The following is a 22,419-nucleotide window of genomic DNA, read 5'->3' as shown; positions in this document are numbered from 1 at the left end:
GTCACATGTGGCTTTCTCCTTACAATGCTCAGCAGCCCAGCAGCCGAGCTGTGTGAGGTCAGAGTGTGTGTGCACCTGACCCGAAAGGAGCTCATGAAATAAATGCCTGATTTGAGAGAGGCAAGTTATTCTGCCTATGTGTCGGAAACATAAGATTTCCTAGTCATGGAGACAAGGTGTTTCAGGGCTTTGAGAAGCCACCTCTGGCCCTGGTGCCTCTGCCGGACTCCCCACCCAGGAGTCGGATGCCCCAGCCCCCAGCAGTGGCAGCCAGTGAAGAGGCCAGGGGCCGGCACCCCTCCTTTATAACCAAGGGGGCTGAGGCTCCTCTGGCAGACCCAGCGACCCATTGCTGGTATTGTCGGAATCAAAGGCAAGACCTCTCAGGTCTGGGCTTTCATCGGGTTTTGAGGAAAGAAAAAAAAGTCCCTTCCAGCCATAGTCGATTTCTCTGTCCAAGCTCGGTATTTGGAGCATGGAGATACCTCCATGAGAAGCCTCTCACAGCAAGGCTGGAGGTTCCCGAGGTGGCCCCTTCAGGGGGAGCTCAGGATCTGTATGATGAAGAGCATGGGCAGGAGCAAGGTCCCAGAGCCCAAGCTGTTGGGGCTCCGCCTAGGAGTGGCTCCTGGGAATGCGGCAAAGACAGTGCAGCTACGTCCCTCAGCTCCAGGGGGCGCTGTACACATCAGGGGCCCCGTGAGTGGCTGCCTCTGGAGTTGTGTAGGGCCTGTGCAGGTGCACACAGCTGTCCTGGCAAGCCCAGCTGCTCATTTCTGATCTTCCTTCTCTTGCCGGGGCTGGGTGCCTCCCATCGCACGAGGCCACCTGGGTGAAAGCTTGACTTTTCATTTGCAAACAGAGCCTGGGCAGCACAAAATATTCTGGGTGGGCAGACACTGGGGGGCTAGTACAAGTGAAAACCTCCCACCCCCATGTACCTCTTTAAACCCATAAGCCTCAACTCTGATCTGCAGGTAGCTGTCCTCGTCTTTCATCTAGAGAATGGGACGTGGATTAAAGCTGGTTTAAGTCCGATTCCTAAGATGGCCCAGTCTGTTCGCGGTCCGTCAGAAGTCGTTCCCCCTCCCTCCATTATAATGGAGTTGGAGGTGGGTATGTGGCTCCCTCACTAGCAACTACATTTCCTGGGGGTCTCAGCAGCTAGATCTGGCTGGGTGGTAGTTCTTGACAATGGGATGTGAGTGGAAGGGCTGCGTCCACGCTTGCCCTAGACTATCACACGAGAGAGAAAGAAACTTCTTTATCCTGTTGGGTCTCTGGCAGAGCCCAGCTTCATCTCTCACCGAATCCTGTCTTCGGGAGTCAGAGTCTTCGCTGTATAATGTTCCATTCCAAGAGAAGGAAGGCAGGCCTGCCGGAGCTCCCTCCCTGAGAGCAACGAGGTGGTTCCCAAGCACATGGGCGCCCACAGCCAGGATGGGACTGCAGGTGGGAGGCCCCCGAGCCTGGCCTGGAAGCCACGCACACTACCTCCCAAGTGACCCTGCCTCCTGTCTCCTTCTCAAATCATTGCCAGATCTTCTTCTCTTCACCACTGGGGCCTGAAGCTTCACTTCCCTGTCCAGTCACCATGCAGCCCCCCACAGTCAGGCAACCCCTTCCCCTCCACAATCAAACACTCACTTCTGACTGTCAAAGCCAGAGGCAGCTTTCCCCACCTTGTCCCGCTTCGCCTCTGCCGAATTTGAAACCACTGAGCGCACTGTACCTTCCCTTGTAGCTCTCTCTCCCCGGCTGGTGTCACCGCCCCACCCTCTCCCAGTCCTTCCGGTGTCTCCAATTTGCTCTGATCTGCACATCACGACCCCCAGTCTCCAACTCTGTGCTCTCCTCGGTCTCATGGGCTGGGTCCTCCTCCTTGGCTCCCTCTGGCACAAGGTGGGGACCATTCTTTCTGCTTTGCCTTCTGTCTCTCCTTTTCATCCTCACTCATACCCAGCTCTGCCTGCGTCTCCCAACCTGACGGCTCTCAGAAACCTGCGGGGCACTAGGCTCTCTCCTGTGGCCACAAGTCCCTGACCACCAGCCAGGCAGAAACTAAGTCAATATCTGCCCCGCCAACCCGGCTGTCTGGTATCCCTGACACTCCCATCCAGCCACTCATCCAGGACACCAGTCTTCAGGATTATGTCCCAGTCCTTGTCTTTCCATTGTCACCACTTCTTGCCCCACCCCTTTCCACTGCCCCCAGATGTCCCCCGTCTGCCGCCCTCCTCCATCAACCTCTAGAGTGTCCACTCACACTGCTCTTCTGCGACCTGCCCGCTGTAGGCCTACCCCTGGTTTACTGCTGTGGTGGTCTGGCTGGTGCTTCACGTAGCTCTTTTCCCTTTTGAGATCGGCTAATGAATTCATCTGTTAATTCACTGAACACTCAAGGCTTGGCTATGTGACATTATGGGCTGGAGATAAAGAGAAGACAATGAACGAAGCAGGCCCAACCTCAGAGAGCTCGTGGCGGGGGAGACGGTCAGAATCAGCATCATCCAACCCAATGTATGAAGTTCAGGGAGAAAAGTGTGTCCAGGAGAAGAACCACTAGTGAGAGTTCAAGCACAAGTAGGAATTAGGCAAAGGAGGTGACAAAGCAGCTGTATGCCAGGCTCAAGATTCTGGACTTCATTATGAAAGCAATGGGTACCAGTGAACTTTCCAATTCGGGGAGTGATAGTAGAGTCACTACTTGTGAAGTTAGGTTAGATAAATCTAAACGGCTTAACATGTTATAAACCAGATTCTAGGGTTTGGAAGGAAGTATTCCTTTAAATAGATTTTTAAAATCCACCATGGAACCTGGGCATCTGAAGGGACAACCAGGCCTGTCTGGTTGATTTGCTGTGGCTCTGTAAGGCTGCAGTAGACATGGTGTTGTCTAGGACGGTCCAGGGTGGGCCAGCTCAGCCCACCATCAGGCCAAGCCGCTGGCCCAGGCTGACTACCTGCACCGGTAGACCAAACGAGGGGAGCCCAGGAGCCAGTGATGAGAAGTAAAATCCTAAACCCGACAAGGAAACTCAGTGCCTCTCTGAACAAAGAGCACAGGGTTTTAATTTTGACACATTAGGTCTCAAAGACACCTTTAAAAAAGAAAAACGCATTGCCTAATATACTTACTGCTCCCTCTAAAAACCAGCTTAATTATAGTGAAGAATACAGTCTATAATTTTTCCCACACTCGGAGATGGATCTATATTATAATTTCCCCAATCTTCGTGAATGAATGGATGTATGATTTCCACCCAGAAAGAGCTCCTCTTTTCATCACCCATGTGGAGACCCGTGCTCGAGGCCCTGGCTGGGTGGGGCTCATCACCCCCTGTGGATGACATCCCCCTTGGCATGCGGGGGATTTGATCGGGTAGTGTGTGTGTTCCTAGAACTCAGGAGGGGACGGCCACTAAGGGTGGTCCTCCCTTCCCGAGGTTCCCAAAGGGGAATTGCCAGAAGGACGCTAGGCATGTCTGCGGACACTGAGGGATGGTATTTATGGAGGCATTCGCAGATGGGGTTTGGCTGTGGGGTGGAGGTGGCCTCTGCCCAGGGGTCAAGGGGTCTAATTCAGGATTTCCCTCACTACCTGTCAGCACTTTGGGCAAATCACTGTCTCTCTCCGTGCCTCGTTTTATGAGAAAGTCGATGTTTTCGCTACATTCTTTCAAAGACATTTGTATGTAGAGCCTAACATATAAAGCAGATAATTGCTTCTCTGGCTGAAGGGGTGTGCTAATCCCCTGAAATGCCCCCAATAAGCCCACCTGATCACTGTCTCCCATTCCCCACTCACCCGAAAGCTGGAGCCACAAAGAACTGCAGCTCTAGCACTCTTATGAGACCAAGATGTGGGCATTAGCTTCTTAAAATTTATTTTTATTTTTTTAATTTATTTGACACAGAAAGAGAGAGAAACAGTGAGAGACAGCACACAAGCAGGGGGAGTGAGAGAGGGGGAAACAGGCTCCCACTGAGCAGGGAGCCTGACGTGGGGCCCGATCCCAGGACACTGGGATCATGACCTGAGCCGAAGACCGATGCTTAACTGACTGAGCCACGCGGGTGCCCCAGCATTAGTTGTTTTATTCTTTAACCACGTATTGTCCCCTGTACCGGTCCCCAGTCAAAAGAAGCAAGGGGAGAACTGCCAAGGTCTACGTCGTAGAAATCTTCATTCCATATCATACGTTCACAAGGTATTTTTAGAACTGGAAGTGACCTCTGACATCATGAGAAACCCTTCATTATTGATGGCTCCAATTCTGTTGACCCCCACCTGGCCTCAGTTCCACCCACTGTTTTCCTTGTATTTATTTATTTATTTTTAATGGAGGGAAAGCACACATAACATAAAATTTACTCTTGTAACCATTCAGTGGTCTTATGGGCATTTACAATGTTGTACAAGCATCACTACTGTCAAGCTCAGACCTTTCCATCACCCCAGATGGAAACCTTGTACCCACTGAGCGCTCACTCCTCATTCCCCCTCCGCTAGCTCCCGGCAACCTCCACTAGCTTCTCTGCGGATGTGCCTACTCTGAAAACTTCACCTCAGTGGAATCGTACAATATATGATTCTCGGTGTCTGGCTTCTCACCTAGGATAACGTCTTGGGTTCATGCTCCAGCATGGATCAGTGCTTTGCTCTTTGTTACAGCTGAACAATATTCATTTGTGCGTACAGGCCACCTTTTGCTTATCCGTTCTTCTGTTGACTGACATCTGGGCTGTTTCCACCTCTTGGCTAGAGTGGACGGAGCAGCTGTGAGTATCCAAGCACACGTGTTTGTTTGGACACCTGTTTCCAATGCCTCTGGGTAACGCCCAGCAGTGGAATTGCTGAGACACGTGTTGAACTTACTGAGGAACTGCCCATTGCCATCCGCAACCCTACCTCATTTTTTTTCAATATGGCGTCTGTCCTGGGCAAGTGGGTCCAGCCCACTGCGGAACAGCAGCAGCCCTGTATGCAGGCATGGGGTTTGCTATTTCTGTCCTCGGGCTTTAGCTCACTGGTTGCTTGCACAGAGGATGGGAATAATAACAATAACAATAATACTTATAACTGTGATGACATAATTATTATGTACTTCTTACGGTAACTCAGAGGTGGGTCCTCTTAGGAGCCCCATTTCATAGACGGAGAAACTTATTCAAAAACACACAGCCTTGTCTGAAATACAGGGCCACCTTCTCATCTACCCCCCTGTGCTGTTCTAGAGGAGCCTCCCAACTCCCCCTCCTCTCCCCTACCCCCCCAACCCGCCGCCCCCCACCCCATCCCCCCGCCGACCTCCAGCCTGGAGAGCCTCCTGGGCCAGCTCCTTGTGCCTGCCTCCCAGGAGCCTGCCCTCGTCTGGCTTCTGCCAGGCCATTTCATGAGCTGGGCTGCCTTCCAGATTCTGCCGGCACATCAGGCTTCTCTGATGAGTGCCCAGTTCCCAGCTGATGATGAGACCCCCTCTGCCCAGCAGGCTTCTGGCATAGACGAATGCTGCGCCCTCAGCTACGGCTCCAGGGACACTGAAGTACGATGATAACGGATAGTGCTCCTCCTCCCTCCTCCCCAAAGTAGCTCCCAGTGCATGTGGGCTCACGCTGCCCATGGCAGCTTTCCAGACCCTGGACACAGCCAGGGACACTGAGCCTGGGCTGGTCTTTGGAAGCTGCCCCTGAGCCCCGGCATCTGAGGCCAAGGCAAAAAGGCTGCCCATGACAGACAGGCCCGGGGCAGGAGGCTGGCCCGGGTTGCCCTCCCTGGTCGGTTCTGTTCTGCTACCTCAGGTGCAGAGTTGGGATAGAAGCAGCAGGCCCTCCCTGTCACCCCCGCCCTCTACCCACAGGTGGTCCAGCCAACAGGCAGCCGAGGGTGCCTGACAGAATTTCAAGAAGGCCAGAGGGCTGGGTGGCCATGACTCTGAGAGCAGAGGCAGAAACTCCTAGACATCCCCAGTCCCCAGTGAGCCAGAGAGAAGGGAGAGATGCCCTAGGCCCTGTGGGCCTCCCAAGCTTGGATTTAGGGCTCAGACTGGAGCCAAAGACCCACGGGGCATCTGTTCTTAGGGACCAGTGTACACTCACTGTCGTGTGCCTGTGAGGGTGGAGGGGGTGAGACGCGGCTCCCTGAAGCAGCCTGGAGGATGTGGGAGGTGCTCTGGGCCCCACATCAATGTTGACCCCCTCCCTCAGACTCAACAAGGACTCCCACTGGGTTTGACGCAGGGGACCAGGTCCTCAGTTGCACAGGCCCCCTCTGCGGCCCCCTCTCCCAGGGTGGGATCCCCAGTAGAATGCCAGTCACCCAGAGCAGCGTCCTCCCCATGTCCCCAGCTGCAGCCACAATTCGCTTGATCTAAGGGTCTCCGAGAGCCACCTAGGAAATGACCCTGCTTGACACCTGGGAGCTTCAGGGAGGGGGTCCTTGCGTGGCCGCTGAAGGATGATCCCGAGTGTGGGTGGGAGGGGGCTTTTCCTCCCTCCACCATCCCTGGTGCTAGGAGGAGGGAGTTGGGCGTGAATGGGAACGTGAGCCTGCTTCCCTGATGCTTGGTTTGGGCTGTCGCATCCATGGAGGGAAAATTACAGTCACTCTTACCAGCTGTGTGAACTAGTGGTCTCCTCTGTCCTCTGGGGATAAGAAGGCCCTTAAGGACCCCAGACAGAGTGACCTTGAAGGCCAAGGACCCCAGACAGAGTGACTTTGAAGGCCAGTCAAGCACTGGTGGACTGTGTAGCCTGCTCCTGCCCGACCCGTCAGCAGTGTCAGCGGTTAGCAACCTCCATGGGGGGTAAGAGGGAAGTCAGCAGGTTCTGTGCTCTGCAGAGGTGCTCTGGGGTGGAAGGAGGGGTGCCCGCGGAGCAGCTTTCATCAGGCTGCACACTAATTGGGGCTTAAGCACATTTACAACCTGCTTGCTGGGACTCAGAAAGGCACAGACACTCCCTTCCAGGCAGCAGGAAACTTAAAAAAAAAAAAAAAAGCCTGAATGACATAAAAACTTGTCTCTTCCCAGAGAGTAGGATTTGTACAATTTCTCCTTTGCTTTCCAAATAGTGCCTATCTTGTCTCTGGAGCAGGACACCATGGTGCAGCAAGTAAGCCTAAAAGACCATTCCTTCCAAGGGGTCCTAAATTGGAGGCCCCTGAAATTATATGAAAAAATGTTAACCATTTCTGTGCTGGGGTTCCACAGGTGTTAGCAGATCCCCAAAGAGATTGATGACTTCCCCCAACAAAAAAGTTCAGACTCCCTGTTTTGGGTGGTTATAGATAAGACCTGGATTAGCAACTCCCAAGAGAAAGGCCTTGTGTTAGGCATGGGTTCAGGGTCCCCGTGGACCCCAGGGATCCCAGAGGAGGCAGAGCTAGGGCTAGAAGCCAGTATCCCAGGTATCCAGACCCTGGTTCAGCTTGCTTTCTCCCATACCACGGGGACCGACAGAACCGTGTGTTCGTGTATAGGAGGGTGAGGGAGAGAACACTGACGCATCCAAATTTAAATTCCAATTTTCACTTTGGGACTTGGATGTAAATCTGTTAGGTCTTAAGTCCAGAAAGTGATGTAATTTATTGAAGAAAGTGTGGAAGCTGCTAAGCTCCCTGATAAATAAGCCATGTTGCTTCATCCCAGCCCTGCAGAAACCTAGTTTCTAGGGGACATAGAAACCCCCTTGGAAAGTTTTAGAATCTTCTCCCTGCAAGAGAGCCAGACACATAGATTCTTGTCTTTTTAAAGATATGTGACCTTTCTGGCAAGGAAATAGTGCACTCACATGGCAACTAACCAACATCCCCCACACTGTTACCCTAATTCTTTCCAAAGAAGAAAAAAGAACTTTAGTTCCATGAGTTATAGAGGGTGTTATAGAAATGGACCTGGCATCCGAACACTCTAGATATTGCATATATTGGCTCCCTAGCCATGTACTAATTTCTTCATCACCATCAACATCTCTTGGTTGTTCCTGGAGTCTGGAGAGCTGCCTGCGTGTCCCAGGACTAGAAGATGGAGAAAGAGCCCATCCACTCCCATATGTTGGCCAGAGAGGCCTGGAGGGTAGAGGTCGTTTCTCCTTTCTCCCTGAGTAGGTCTGAGAAGAGCTGGCCCTCAGGGGCGCATCTCTGGTTCTCAGCCTAGTTCTTGGGCTTTGGGAAGACTGCAGGCTCCCAGTGCCACCAACAGCCATGATCTGAGTTCCCACTGCCTTTGGTTGTTGATGAGTCTATTAATATGAAGACATCAGGAAATAACAAGACTCCAGTGTTTTGGAAGTGTGAAGAGCTCTAAAAGGATGCCTCATTATTATTGATGGTGATGATAATATGTGGTATGTAGTCTTTATATGCCACTTTGGCTGCTAATTTCCAAAATGAGGAGGGAGGAATTTAAAGACCCAGCCAGCTCTGGGAGTAGCAACAGCATTCTCGACAACTCACACAGAACCTTTAGCTTCTGGTCCTTGAATTCCTTCTAAGGTGGCATGTCGGCAATCCAGCCTTTGGATGGTGTGGGCTCACCTCCTGCCACGGGTGTACGAGACACTGGGCAAGAATTAGGACTGCGGGAAATAATTGCTTTCCATGTCCACGAGCTCACCCAGTGTAGATTTACTGAAATGCCTAATATATGGACAAGTTTCCCCACGTCCCCACCCTCCCCAATTTTGAGGCCAGACCTCCCCGGGTTTGAATCTCAGCTCTGCTATGTGTTAGCTGTGGGATCTGGGGAAGATGTTTGACTTAGGTGTGCCTCAACATTCACGACTGTAAAATGGGGGTAACAGCACTGATTCTGTAAGGTCTGTGATGACTGTAGGAGAGAGCATGTTAAAACCTCACACAGTGCCTGGAACGTAAATCCTATTGCGTTGCTAAAGGCTCCACACGCCACACTGTTGGCAATTGGGCCAGCGACCCAGTGGGACTCCCTAGAGAGAGCAGCTGGGATAAGAGAATGCAGCCATCCTTTACGGGGTGCCAGTCGGCAGCACAGCTTTCCAACTTCTTGGGCACATGTGTGTTTATTTACATTATTTCCACAGAGTTCAGAAGTGGGCTTAAACCCCTGAATTGACCAAAAGGCTACCTTCTGTAAGTTAAGAGACAAACATATATAGCAATGAAAAATAGAGCCCAGGGCTACAGCTCCAGTTAAGGATAACTTTCCCAAGGGAGGGATTCATGATGGCTGCTGGAGGTGTTATTCTTATCCCAAGCTCTGGGTCCTGCAGCTCTCTTCACCTTCCAGACCTCAGCAGAAGGACAGTTCCAGTCATTTCCAGCCTTAGATTGCAAAGCAAGGTACTCCACTCTGAGAACAACTCCCTCGGGGCAGTGCTTTTCAATCTTAGCTGCATAGAACCACCTGAGGACTTTGTAAAAGTCCCGATTCCCAGGCTGCACCCCTGGGCGGAATGAAAGCGGGATCTCAGAGGGAGTCGCCCGAGAGACCGTGGTTCCAAGGCCAGGCCTTCCTCTAACTCAGGCTAGCCCCTATGCCCACGTTCAGTGCTTAGGGGTCCTTGAACTGTCCATAACCACAGGTGGGCGGACTGGGGCTCTGCAGACTGTTTCTGTTAAAACACAGGTTAGCAAGTCTCCCAGGCTCTGTGGGCCCCACGGTCTCGGCCGCATAGTCCTCCTGGTTCTTCTGTTCATTTCAGCCTTTTAAATACATAATACTGGCTTGTAGGTCATACGAGACAGTTTGCGGACCGCTGGAGAATAGCATGTCATGCAACTGTCAAATGTAATAATGAAAATAGTTGTTTATAGCATTACTTAGACAATAAATTAAAACCCAGGTAGAAAGTAGGCCAACTTGAAGGGAGTAAAGGTACAAAGTTAATGTGGTTTCTTTGCTGTCTCTAACTACTTCTTCTAATAGGTCTTTCTATATTAAAAGGAAGGAAGGAAGGAAGAAAAAGAAAGAAAGAAAGAAAGAAAAGAAAAGAAAAGAGGTAGAAAGAACTCCTGTTTCAGTTCACAGTGCTAGTAGTTGTTTCCTAGTACTCACTGGGAACTAGAGGTTTCCAGCCCACTGAAAAGCTCTTAGCGGGCAGCCATGCTATCAGAAAGTGTTAATTGCTTTCTGAGTATTTCATTTTGGCTGAGCACTGCTAGTCCTAACTTCCGGTCTCCCTGCCTCACCTCTCTCTCCCCACAGAGAGAGGGACTTATTTCTTCTGAAGGCCCGGCTTCCCTAAGCCTCTCTCTGTGCAAAAAGCACCCCAAAATGTGGAGTCACCCAAAGAGCACCTCCTTCCTTGTTAACTAAGCCACACCCTTCCCCATCCCGAACCATCAGCTTGGTTTCGGTATAAAAATGGTCATGCCTAGAACAAGCCAGCCAGCCAGTATCTTTGAACAGACACAAGAACTCCTAGAAGCTTTTTGCTTTCTGGTGCATTCCAACCCTCAGACAAAATGGGCCCAGCTCCCCTCTACTCCTGTCCTTTGTTCCTTTCTTTTGAGTTTCTTAAACCCACTAGAACCTGTGAGTAAATGACCCAAGCCGACTTTTTGAAAATGTAAATGATTTAAAGCAGAAGGATGGAGACGTGAACAAGGAGATGGAAGCCTTTGCTGTTTTCTCAACATCTAAGTGACTACTTAGATGGAATCCGAGGGCACTTGAATGGCCCACTCATTTAAAGGATGTGTTCTACCCCAAGTCGGCCAGAAGCATCTAAAAATGGGACCAAAACAGGTCAAGGGTTGAAACCCAGCTGGCTTCATGAGAAGGCTTCCAGCTCAGACTCACAGTGCCCTGTGCTGAGAAGGGCCTTGTGCTTGGTTTAATGCGAGGCTGTTGGCATCTTGGAATTTTTAACAATTTAATCTTCGAGTTTGTGTTTTGTAAGTGAAGCCCCATAGGACAGTGGGTATGACTTTGAGCAGAGAGAAATTCAGTGCGTGTCCACTTTCCCTTGCTGATCTCCTTGGATCCACGATGCCCCACGAGCACAGAGTTCCTGGGGGTCCTCCAGACGTGGCACTCAAGGAGCCTTAAAGAGTACAAGATAACGTATTTGGTTTCTGATGGAGCAAGTGGGGGCTGATGGCCCAGGGAGGTCAGGCTCTCTGCTGGAGCCAGAGCTGGGTTCAAGTGCAGAAAGCAAGTGATGCATTGTAAGAAACGCTAGCAACCAAGGATTCTTAGGATATACTGTCCTTCCCGGTTTGTGGCACTTCCAGCATTAGTCACCTATTAGTGCTGAAAATGAACAGAAGGGAAGCGGAGCCATGTCCGTGTTGGGCATGGTTGCTTTTCCTTTCAGCCCTTTCTTTCCCCTTAGGCTGGAAGTAGGGTGTGACAGTGTGTTGATGAAGGTGCATGTATCAAGAAGGGAAATAAAAACGTTGAGGTCATTTTGTGCATCATTTCCAGTGTTGAGAAGAACAAAACATGTGCTAGAACATATGAATTGTGTGACTTTGGTGATTCCACATAGGATTTAAGTGCTATTATTTTATTTTATTTTGTTTTAGTTATTTAAGCAAGTCCCTACTTAACATGGGGCTCAATCCTATGACCCTGAGATCAAGAGTTGTACGTCTTCTGACAGGGCCAGCCAAGTTGCATTTAAATCTGGCATCACACACTATCAGGATGAATTAGTAAAATTCATGCTAATACTTAAAACTAAATTAAAATTAAAATTTTAATTTCTCTTTACTTAGAATGCCATTGAGTAGCAAATAAAACCTACCATGACAAGTCAAGAAAGAGACCATGGAAGACAGGAAAAAGCTGTATATTTTAGTACTTTTAGTGACATTTTTCCTGCTTTTTGAGCCAGGGGTCTGCCATTGCATTTTGCACTGGATCTGACAAATTATGTAGCTGGCCCTCCTCGAGGTACTTCTTCTCCCTGAGGCCCAGTCTCAGTGATGACTGATAACCTCCAGCCTGAAATATCTATTCTGCAGACACTGACTGAACTACTGTTTGCCCAACTTGGTGCTAGTTGCCAGGGACAAAAAAAAGTCAATAAACGTAAATTTCTCTCCTCATGCAGTGGAATATAATTCTGAAACCATGGTATAGGACATTGTTTTCCAGGGGTCAGAACCCTAATACTTGTCTGCAGAAGAGAGTCAGAGAGAGAAAGGTCTTTACAATTTGTCACAAGCACTTATAGAAACGTGGGCCTTTGCTTGTCAGAAAAAAGCTTCAGCGGCTAGCTACCACACCTACACGATCAAACAGGATAATGGGAAAACCGTTCATAATTTTGCAATCTGTCCCAAACCTCCGAAAAACTGGACACCACCAGCCCAGTCCTGCTCTTTGTCCTTTTTACTTCTGATCCTTTCAACATACTAGAATCTGTTGGTTAAACGGTCTACACCGATCTTTTAAAAATGTAAACGACAGAAAGCAGAGAAGACGACACTGGATAGTGAAATCACTACTGCTTTATGGTCTTTGATCAATTGCTTCCAAAAGAGAAACAAATTTCCCTTTACACTGAAGTGTGGCTGACAAAAATCTTTCAAAACACGAGATCCCTGTTCAAAGAAGAAGAAGAAGAAGAAGAATCTGGAAGTCAGGACACAGGTGGGAACCACTGCGGGGTTTTCCCCCCGCTGCCTGCCATCAAAGAGGGTCAGGGAACTCTACTTTACTTCAAAACTTACTACTTCAAAACAGATCACGGGACGTCAGAGCAATTTCCTTTAACATTTCCTGAACCTCTGTAACAGCCTCAGTTCTTGAATTCTTGGCGTTCTGCAGTAAAAGCCCTTAAGCCTTTAAGAAGGGCTGATGCATACACGGGGCACTGAGACACTTAAATCCAGCTGTAACCTGCACGCAGCTGTGTGGGGAGCAGAATGGCCCAGGGGGAAATGCACCCAGAGGAGGAAAGGGGTGGCTGGCTGGCCCGGGCGTACCCCCGATGCCCAGCATGCAAGATCAGGGTTGGGACGCATGGTGCAGCGGTCACCACCTGGCAGGCACCCCCTGGCGAGCACACTTGTCCAGAGTGCTCATCTCTTAGCCTGCACCTGGGCACTCTGTGCCCCTCAGCCATTCGTCCATACCCAGGCCAGCTGGGAGTTAGAGATCCTTCGTTGGTTGGCAGAAGAAGAACGGAAGCTCAGTGAGGTTGCGTAACACACGGAGGGTCCCCTGGGAGGAAGGGGCAGGGCCCGGATTCCAGGCTGGAGTGCCTGACCCAGACCTGGGCTCTCTGCCTTCCCTACCCCCAGCCCCACGGCCCTGGTGAGCATCCCCTCAGGTACTGTACATTTAGCTGTTCTCTCCTCTCTTCCCCAGAGGGACTCTAATCTCCTCACAACTAGATGCCTGAGGTCAGGGGCCAGGCCTTTAGGTACTCACAGGCCCAGACGAGGTGCTGGGTGAATCTGTGCACACAGGCCAGCCACCCCTTCAGCTCTGCAGCACAGCCCCTTGTAAGTACAAACATCAGGAACCCAGGAGCCCACAAGCAGCCAGAGCAGGAATGGTTACAAGAAGCAAGGTCAACAGTCAGAAGGAATTGGTCGGGGGAGGGGGATGTCTGTGTTCCCTCTCTCCTTTTCACTTCTTTCCATAGTCTCTCCCCTCAGCTATGCTCCCAAAACAACCCAACAAAACAAGTAAAACTCCTTCTCCATTAAGCAGTGTGCTATTAATATATAATATTGCCATTTCATGTTATATACTCTTAGTACATACAATTATATACTCTCTATATACTACTATATATATTATTAGGTACTATGTATTACTATATCTTAAATAGTAACATAAATAATAATAAATAACAATATAATAGTACTAGTATATATAGTATATAATACTAACAGTATATACTATAATATGTAATTATATAATATGTATTTATATATTAATAACATGTAATATTTAGCATATTATATTACGTATTGTATACTATATGGCATTAACGTACCTAACATAATTATATATATATATATATATATATATATATAAAATATGTTATATAACTACATTAGAGTATACATGTCTTATATTAATTCTCATGCGGTTTGACAAAGGTGCTGGTCAACATGGATTCTGTGCCAAAAACCTGAACACAGTGCTGGGGACAGGAGCCACAGGGCCACCTGCAAATGTATTTACAGGAGGAGACGACCTCGGGGCCAATAGGGCTGCTGTAAATGTGGGTCAGGGTGCACCATCACGTTGCTGTCTCCTAGGCTCAGGAATAGTTCAGAGAGAGGGCTCCGTCCCACCACCAATGACTCAGGAGTAAAGCACACTGAGTGACTATCTATTGGGCAGGAGGCCCATCTGGATGGTCGGCCTGGGAACACACCCCCCACCCCAGGGAGGATGATGACAGACATGGTCACTCTGAACAGGCAGCTTCTCCAATATCAAAGTGTGGTTTATTGGCTTTGTAAATAGTCAGTGTCGTCCCCCCCTCCCCCCCGGCTCATCTCACACATGGTTTAGAGTTCCCACGGACCGCAGGCTGCTGCTGGGCTGTGTGCAAAATCATTTTCATATTAACCTTGTCCAAAAAGTCAGGAAGTTAAACTGATTGCGAGAAAACAACCCTACGTCGATTTCCCTGGCCAAGCAGAAGCAATCTGTGGCATGTGAGTGTCTGAATCACAGCCATTGGTCCTCCTTGAGGGCCAAGAGGGCACTATTTCCAGCTGGAGAACTATAATTTCAACTTGGACTTGAAAAGGCCCCTTGGGGTCTTCTGATACAATGGGTTTCTAGTTTTATCTTACTGGGAGGGCCCTTTCTTCAAAGGAAATCCTACCTGGACACCAGCCCATAACTCAGATTAACCCCTAGCTGTTGGAGTGAGGGACCCATGGCCCTGCTTATGGAGCTCGTTCCTCCCTCAAAAGCTCCTAGGAACACAACTTGAAAAGCATGCCACAGCTCCTTGCTTAGTAAGTTATTTGCTCCCTCACTGACACAACCTTTTTTGGGTACCTGCAGTGTTGCAGGGGCTGGTGAGCCATCGGATGGAGGACTGGGGCAGGTCCTTGCTTTCCTGAATCTTCCAGTATGGCAAACTTAGCAGAGCTAAGTTCAGACCATGTAAGTGCTGTGATGGGATCAGATCAGGGAATGTGCTTGTGGCCCAGGAGGAAGCTGCTTTCGATAGGGGATGGGGAAAGGCCTCTCTGAGGAAGTGGAACGTGAGCAGAGGGCAGAACAACTGACTGGACAGATGCCCTGATTTTGACCAGTGAGGAAGCAGACCCTAAGAGGTGAAGGGATGTTCTCCAGGACACACAAGTTAGGAGCTGAGCCAGGATTTGACCCCGGGGTTTCCAGGCCCCCCGGCCAGGGCCTACTTTCCTTCTCAGTGTTTACTACACGGCTGCTACACGCAAATAAGGCTCTGTGATGGGGGACATCCAAGTGCCCACAAAACCCCAACCCTGCCCTGGTATTCAGGGCCACCTGTCTTGACAACTTCTCAGCCTTTTTTGGCTGGTTTCAGCCTGGCTCTGTACCCCAGAAGACAGAACCAGGCAGCTGACATCCCACACCCATGACGTTGCTTGGGAAAATGTCCTCTTCTCCTATCATCCTGGCTTCAAACTGTGGAAAGGGCTCCTTACTGCTTTTGTTGGCTGCATGAAGATAAAAGCAAGATGGTGGCTCACTTGGAGGAAAGCTCTCTGGAAAGTCAAGCTGCTCTAAGGTTACACAACTCAAAAACCAACCAAGCCAGTTTTCCTTCTGGGCTGGAGAAGGCTTTCATACAAAACCTCTGGCACCGCCAGATCTGTATGTGTCTCACACACCAAGAGTCCATTGCTGGGCTCTGAGCCTACACTCCTCTGATGCTCAATATCAAGGGAAGGAGTATGCAAATGGCTCCCTTAACTACCCCCAACCAAAGAGCTCCAGGCCCTCAAAGTGTTCCAAGCCTCAGACTCTGCTCCATGAACCCGCCATTTGCCCTTCGCCCTAGCAGCCTAAGGCTGTCCCAGCCCTGTCCCAGGCATTAGCCAATTTGAGCCTGAAGACACCCCCTGAGGTAGGCAGGACAGCAGTTTTAAGTCCCATTTTGCACACAAAGCTACTGAGCCCCAGGGAGACCTTTGCAGAGAACATGGCTAGTAACATAGTACCAACCATTGAATTCTGATTCAAACCCAGGGCTCCAGACTCCAAAAGTAGCTATCATCACGTTGCTCACAAATTAAACACTCTGGCCTAATTCTACACTCTTCCCTCTCTCAGCCTTCCAGCTGCGTCTTATGACCTGGAGGGTACTTAGGAGGGTTTCCAGAAGCTGCCTCTTCTCTCTGTGCCACCCCTGCCTCCTACTGTGTGTCCCCAAGCTGGAACGGTCTGGAGCAATTTAGACCCAAGGTGAGATGCTCTCCTGCCCAACCGGACTGACCCCCTCGGTGTTTTCATATATTTCAGCCAGTTCACGCTTGTCAATACCGCATATACCACTGGGGAAACAATGCATCCCGGAACCCTCCATATCTTCCTTCTTCCCATACCAAACCAGCCAACTGCACCTGCAGGAGTGGACAGGCAAACACAGGTGATGGGGCCTGCATAGCCATGTCCCCACAAAGACACAGATGTGTCCCCATGGGACACAGAAGGCAGATCTGTGCCTGCAGAAGCCACACCAGCTGCCAGCATTTAGCAAACTCTATTTTGCAGGGAGTACTGAGCCAAGGTCTATAAAATTCTAGCTAGGATTACTCTGGACCGGTCGCCCAGGGGGTTATGCCCAAGAGCCAGCTACTAGAATTCAGGTGGACAAAGAGAATGACATTTCCAGGAGAGAGGCCCTGAGCCCGCTGGGCCGGCAGGAGGCACTCAGAAGCCCAGAGCCCAGTCCCAAGGCCCTAAGTGCAGAAAGGCGGGCTCAAGGGACACAAACGCTGCGACCCCGGCAGAGTCCGGTGCGCGCCCGCGTCCACCTAGAGGGATCCGAGGCCTCCTGCCCCCCCCCCCCCCCCACTCCGTATCCAGAGTCAGCTGGCCCCCGCCCGCCCAGGCCCCGCTAGTGTCCGGCTATCCGCGGTTAGCCACGGCACCCGGAGGGAGGTGGGGGCGCCTCCTCCCTGCCGGGCTACGGCGCGACCGACCGGCCGCTCCCCCTCTCCCTCCCCTGTCCCCGCGCGCCCCCGCCCCGGCCCTCCCGAGCCTCGCGCGCTGCTGCTCCGCCGCCGGCCGCACTTACCCAGCCGCGGGTCGCGGGGTTTCCGCACGCAGCGACGGGAGCCGGAGCCTCGGGAGGCGCGGCAGCGCTCCGGGCCCTCCCAGTGGGACAGGGTCGGGGTGCGGGCCGCCCGGCTCCAGCCCAGCACCCAGGCACTTCCTGCCGCTCCGCCCCGCCCCGCTTCCCGAGCGCCCACCCTCTCGGCTCGCCCCCCTCCGATTCCCAGGCTCCGTTCCTCCCAGCCGGGAGGCCTCGCCCAGAAGCCCCGAGTTGGGCCGCGTCTTTGTTTGGGAGTTGGCCTCTCTTCAATTCGGAGCTCGCAGGGCCAATTAAGTCGGAGTTAGGGGCAGCTGTGTGGTTGCCCGGGATCCCTGTGGGGAGGGGAGGGGCGACTCACAAATCTCCCGTCTGCCCCCAGCTCCCCGCCACCGCTCCCTCTTTCCCCGCCCTGGGGCCTCTCCAGGGTCTACTTTCCCCTAGGCTGGTACATGGCTCAGGCCCCGGCAGAAATTGGCCTATGGGGGATCCCAGGGACTCTAGGCTCAAAACCCCTCTCCTTCTCCCTACACCCGCATACATAAGGAAGACTCCCATCAGGGCTTTGTCCCAGCGAGAGCCCTGTGGTCCACGGGCTTGGCTTTCTGTTTCCTGGGCCCAGGGAGCATTAAGACCTCTTCCCTGACTGGAGAGAAGCGGAAGAGTAGACACAGAGCACGGGCCCTGCCCTGGCTGAGAACAGGTGCAAAGCTTCCCCAGAACTGGCTCTGCTCTTCCCCGGGGAAGCATATTATTTCTCAAAGCAACAAAGGCCTGTGCTTACCCAGCCACGTTCTTCTGAAGCTTGGCTGCAGGAAGCAAGGTTACCCATTTACCAGGGGGCGAGGTCAGGGAGGCCACTGGAAGCCGGGATTGCTGACAGAGGCATAACCCTGGAGCAGAAATCCGCAGAGCGGACCAGGTGTAGGTTGCAGGAGGTGACTGCAATGGTCCCTGTGAAGGGCAAGCCTGAAATGGGGGTGAATGTGGAAGATGCAGTGGCGGGGATGCTACTGGGCTTGCCGTGTTGCAGATGGAGGGGTAGCAAGGGGGTCTGAAGAAGGACCTGCCACTGCCAAGCTGCAAGTCTGGGGAAGACCCAGGGTGCTGCGAAGCAGAGGGAAGACAAGATGGAGGGAGTCTGGACAATGCAGAGAGGGCCAGGCTGAGACCAGAGCAGGTCCAAGCTCAAAACGGAGCCAGGGAAAGAAGCTAACACCATCCAGGAGGGTGAGCACTTGTGCACGACACCCAAATCCAGGAGAAGCCTAGGCTACAGGGACACTGAAGAGGAAGGTGCCCAAGAAAGCAGGTTGGAAACAAAGAGATCTTTGGGAGACTTTCGAGAGGATCATCTCAGGAGTGGGGAGTATAAGCCTCATTGCCCCTCCTTGGGGACATCTGGTCCAACAGTTGATGAAGGGATACAAAGGCACATCCCCTCGCTTTCATACCGGAGGACCCCAGCTCCTGATCTTCCCAAGGGATCAGCGGAGGTCTCTGTGGAAACCACACCTCAGTTCAAGTTTGCTCTCTGTCCAGTACATTTCCTCAATTTCTTACAGGTGTTGTTCCCAGCTCTTCCTGATAGACCTCCTACCTGCAGATCTCCATCTCCTTGGAAAGTCTATTTTCCAGAAATCTGACCTGAGATGTAGGGTCAGAGAGAATGGGAGAGTGACGTAGAGGGGGTGAAGACAGAGGGCATCTGGCACCAGCGTTAGGGAGGGGAGGAAGAGCATATGGCAGGAGAGAGGCCTGAGCAAGCAGGGACTCTGAAGGCCTCTCCCTCCGACCTTCGTCCAAGACCTCTAATGAAGCAGACCTCTCGTGAAGACCTTGACCTCTACTGAAGTAGTTTCAAGAGATGCAGGTCGTCAGAAAAAGTCAGAGGAGGTGGTGTTAAAAGATAAGACAGAAATGAGGAGGGAGAGAAGAACTCTTCACAAGTAGAAATAGGTTTTCCAAAGCCTGGCAGAAGAGAGAAGGGGAAGCAGGCCTGAGAAGAGAGAATGCTGTTGGTGGGTAAGGATGAGGGGAAGTATGCGTTCACAGGAAGTAACATTAAACCAGTAATTCAGAAAGAGAGGGTTGGAAAGTGTTCTTCAGGGACCTTATAGCAATATAAGAGGGCAGGTGATGAATGAGCCCTTGGACCAGGATATCCCCTCTCCAGCACTATCCCCAGGAACATTAAACATCTAGAGCAGAGAACCAATAGAAACACGATATGTAATTTACAATTTCCCAGTAGCCACATTAAAAGATGTAAAAAGAAGAATTAGGTGAAATTAATTTTAATGATACAACTTTATTGCACACAATATATCTAAAGTATGTATGTTCGTTTCAACATGCATCAATATCAGAATTATTAATAAGCTATTGTATGTTTTCTTTCTGCTAAGTCTTCCAACTCTGGTGTGTATTTTACACTCAGAGCACATCTGAGTTTATATACTACATTTTCAACAGAAATGCTTGATCTGTATTTAGATTTCACAAGGGTCATGGTCAAAGGAACAGAGCTACAAACCTCAGTTTCTCCATGTGTACTTATGCTTTCTAATAACAAAAACCAAATGGTCAGGTTTAAATGGAATTAAAGTGAATTGAAATAAAAAATGTAGTCTTTCTGCTGCACTCAGCACATCCCAAGAGCTCAACAGCTGCACGTGGCCAGTGGGAACCACACCACACCACACAGGTCTAGCATACGAATTCCTGGACTTGTGGATTTTGTCTTGTTTTGTCCTCACCTCCTGTGAAGGGACGGGCCTTGTCCCCACCATGGCTCCACTAACAAGATTCTACTCTGTTCCATTTTATTTCACAGGACCCAGTGGAAGAAGACAAGGGAACAGGTGGAGAACCTAAGATCTGTGGGAAGGGAAAGAGGGTCTGGCTTGGGCCAGGTGAAGAGTGTAGAGGATGGGACATGAGTCGGTTGGTCCAGTTACTCTGTGTTTACGGGAAGAACGTTGCCATTTCTTCGCCTAGGGATTGAACTGAGAATGCAAGAGACAGTCTTGTTGTCATGGTCTCCCCAGTTGGTGGTTTCCCCTGAGCTCCAAGCACTGGCCTAGTCACAAACGTTTGGGTGTGGCATCTGCAAAATGGGAAGAGTAGTCTCTTACTTAGGGAGAAGAAAAGGGAGAGGTTGTGAAATCCTAAGCATGAAGCTACAGTGAAAAAGGAGTTTTAGTTCCATATTGGGAGACCTGTGCTTCTCATCCAGGCCCCCTGCTAGGGGTCAGAAGCTTCTGTTTTCAGTCCTCACTCTGGCACCATACACCTGTGTGACATGCGATAGACTGATCCAACAGGGAGAGCTGGAGTGGAGAGGTTGTAGAGACTTTCCGAGAGATGTAAAGAGAATATTAGTAACACTTAGACTCCATTGCTCTGAAATGACCTGCCCCTATCCCCTCCATGCCGGCATAGGGCCGGATATCCTTGCTCCCCGCCAATGGTATCTGTATCCATTCCTAGAAATAAAATTTCTGTATCTATTCCTTGAAATAGAACAGAGTCACAGAAAATACCTTTGTGTGCATGTGGATGGTTAGACACATGCATACACACAAACACACATACACAGGCACACCACACCACACACACAAGAGTACGATCTGCTGTTTTTTGTGTCCTCAGGATGTATGGCACATTAGCTTAGTTTAATATTCAGGTTTTACCATTGCAGGTCAGGAAATATAAAAGTTGGATGTCTCCATCCCCTGAGCATAAGCCTATCTTTGAGAGCACTTCCCAGTCACTCCCTAGGAAGGTTGCAAAGAAATGAAGGAGCCCTTCATGGTCTCTTCTCCTACCTCCCTGACATTCCCCCTGGGTTAAGCTCCCATGCTGCTGTGTTCCTGATAAGAACTGTTTGTACAGACTCTGAGCCATTCCCAAGAAAAACAGCTGTGTTCTTGGAGGTAGAAAAACTCGGGTAGAAGTCGCACCCACTGTGTTCCCATACGCTGCATGTCTGGCAGCCTGTTTCCCCTTTAAATCCTTAAAAACGGGGAGAAACTCCTCCTGAGAGTCTTTCTACCCTCTTAGAGAGTGGAAACTAGCCTTGGTTTCATCATCCATGTGAGCAATGGAGCTACGTAGCATCTGGTCAGCACCTTTCCTCTTCCAGAGGGACTGGCAAATGATCAGATGTTAAATACTAATCAGTTTCGACTGGCTCGAACTCAACCCGAGTTTGTCTATGAACGTGGTGGCTTAGCCTACTCATTTTTGTGATGATATCTGGTGTTTTATAGGAGCTGGCAAAGAAATGGTCGTGGAATCGAACCATACAACCTCAGGTATAATTCCCACGAGAAGATGTGAGACTAAATGTAGGAGTTTTTAAACTGTTGTGAGGTAGACTTCTTTTATTTTTAATTTTTTTAAAAATTTATTTATTTGATAGACAGAGAGAGATCACAAGTAAGTGGAGAGGCAGGCAGAGAGAAGGGCAAAGTAGGCTCTGCTGAGCAAGAGAGCCCGATGCGGGACTCGATCCCAGGACCCTGAGATCATGACCTGAACCAAAGGGAGAGGCTTAACCCACTGAGCCACCATCCAGGCGCCCCATGAGGTAGACTTCTAATGACATTAAGAATACTAATTGTGCTAATTAGTGCTTAAAATAATTATTGATCTTTATTAACGATGTCAAAATAATCGCTTAGATGTCCAGTTGCTCTCTTGGCATTCTATGTGAAGGACTTTATAGCCTGGTTCTCTCCCAGGAGAACATTATTTAAGGCAAAACATAGAAAAGCACATCTAGGGCACAGCAAACATAAGTACCAACAGCTGAGAAAATATATAAATAACATGCAAAATGACACTTAAATATTTACAGCTTGAATTTTTTAGCATGTGTAGCACATTCAGCTAGTCCTCTTCCATCTTCCCCAAGTTTTCTAGAAATTGCTTCTAGAACTGGGGCAGAGGCTTTTCCAGGCATCCAAGGTCATCTGCTGGGGAGATAGAGAAGCCTTTGGATAAACATGGTGAATATTCCTAGAGCATCTATGTTAAATTTACTTGGGGGGAATACATTTTCAATATATTTTCAAAAGTATAACATCTGTATGTGCTGATTATAGATTTGATCAATGTAAAATATTAAGGAAGAAGGTAAAGTTCTCTGAAATCATAGCCATCAGAGATAATAACTATATTATTTTAGTAAATTGTGTGTGT

At 50.0% G+C, this 22,419-nt stretch overlaps 1 protein-coding gene across 2 annotated transcripts in view; it reads right to left on the bottom strand.

Moving 5' to 3' along the window:
* The window catches only part of TSPAN11 (tetraspanin 11), a 65,517-nt gene extending 47,681 nt beyond the window's left edge, over window positions 1–17,836 (bottom strand). Inside the window, exon 1 of one of the 2 annotated variants that reach the window (XM_032349098.1) lies at window positions 17,197–17,836. The gene's annotated coding sequence lies outside the window, so the exon portion shown is untranslated. The remainder of the gene's footprint in view (window positions 1–17,196) is intronic. The other variant, XM_032349097.1, reaches the window with a different exon arrangement.
* Between the last annotated feature and the right edge of the window lie 4,583 nt (window positions 17,837–22,419).

This window comes from Mustela erminea, chromosome 6 (genome assembly GCF_009829155.1).
Source record: "Mustela erminea isolate mMusErm1 chromosome 6, mMusErm1.Pri, whole genome shotgun sequence".
In the NCBI taxonomy this organism is placed as follows: Eukaryota; Metazoa; Chordata; class Mammalia; order Carnivora; family Mustelidae; genus Mustela; species Mustela erminea.
The sequence above is the reverse complement of the archived record's forward strand: the minus strand, read 5'-3'. Positions and strand labels throughout refer to the sequence as shown.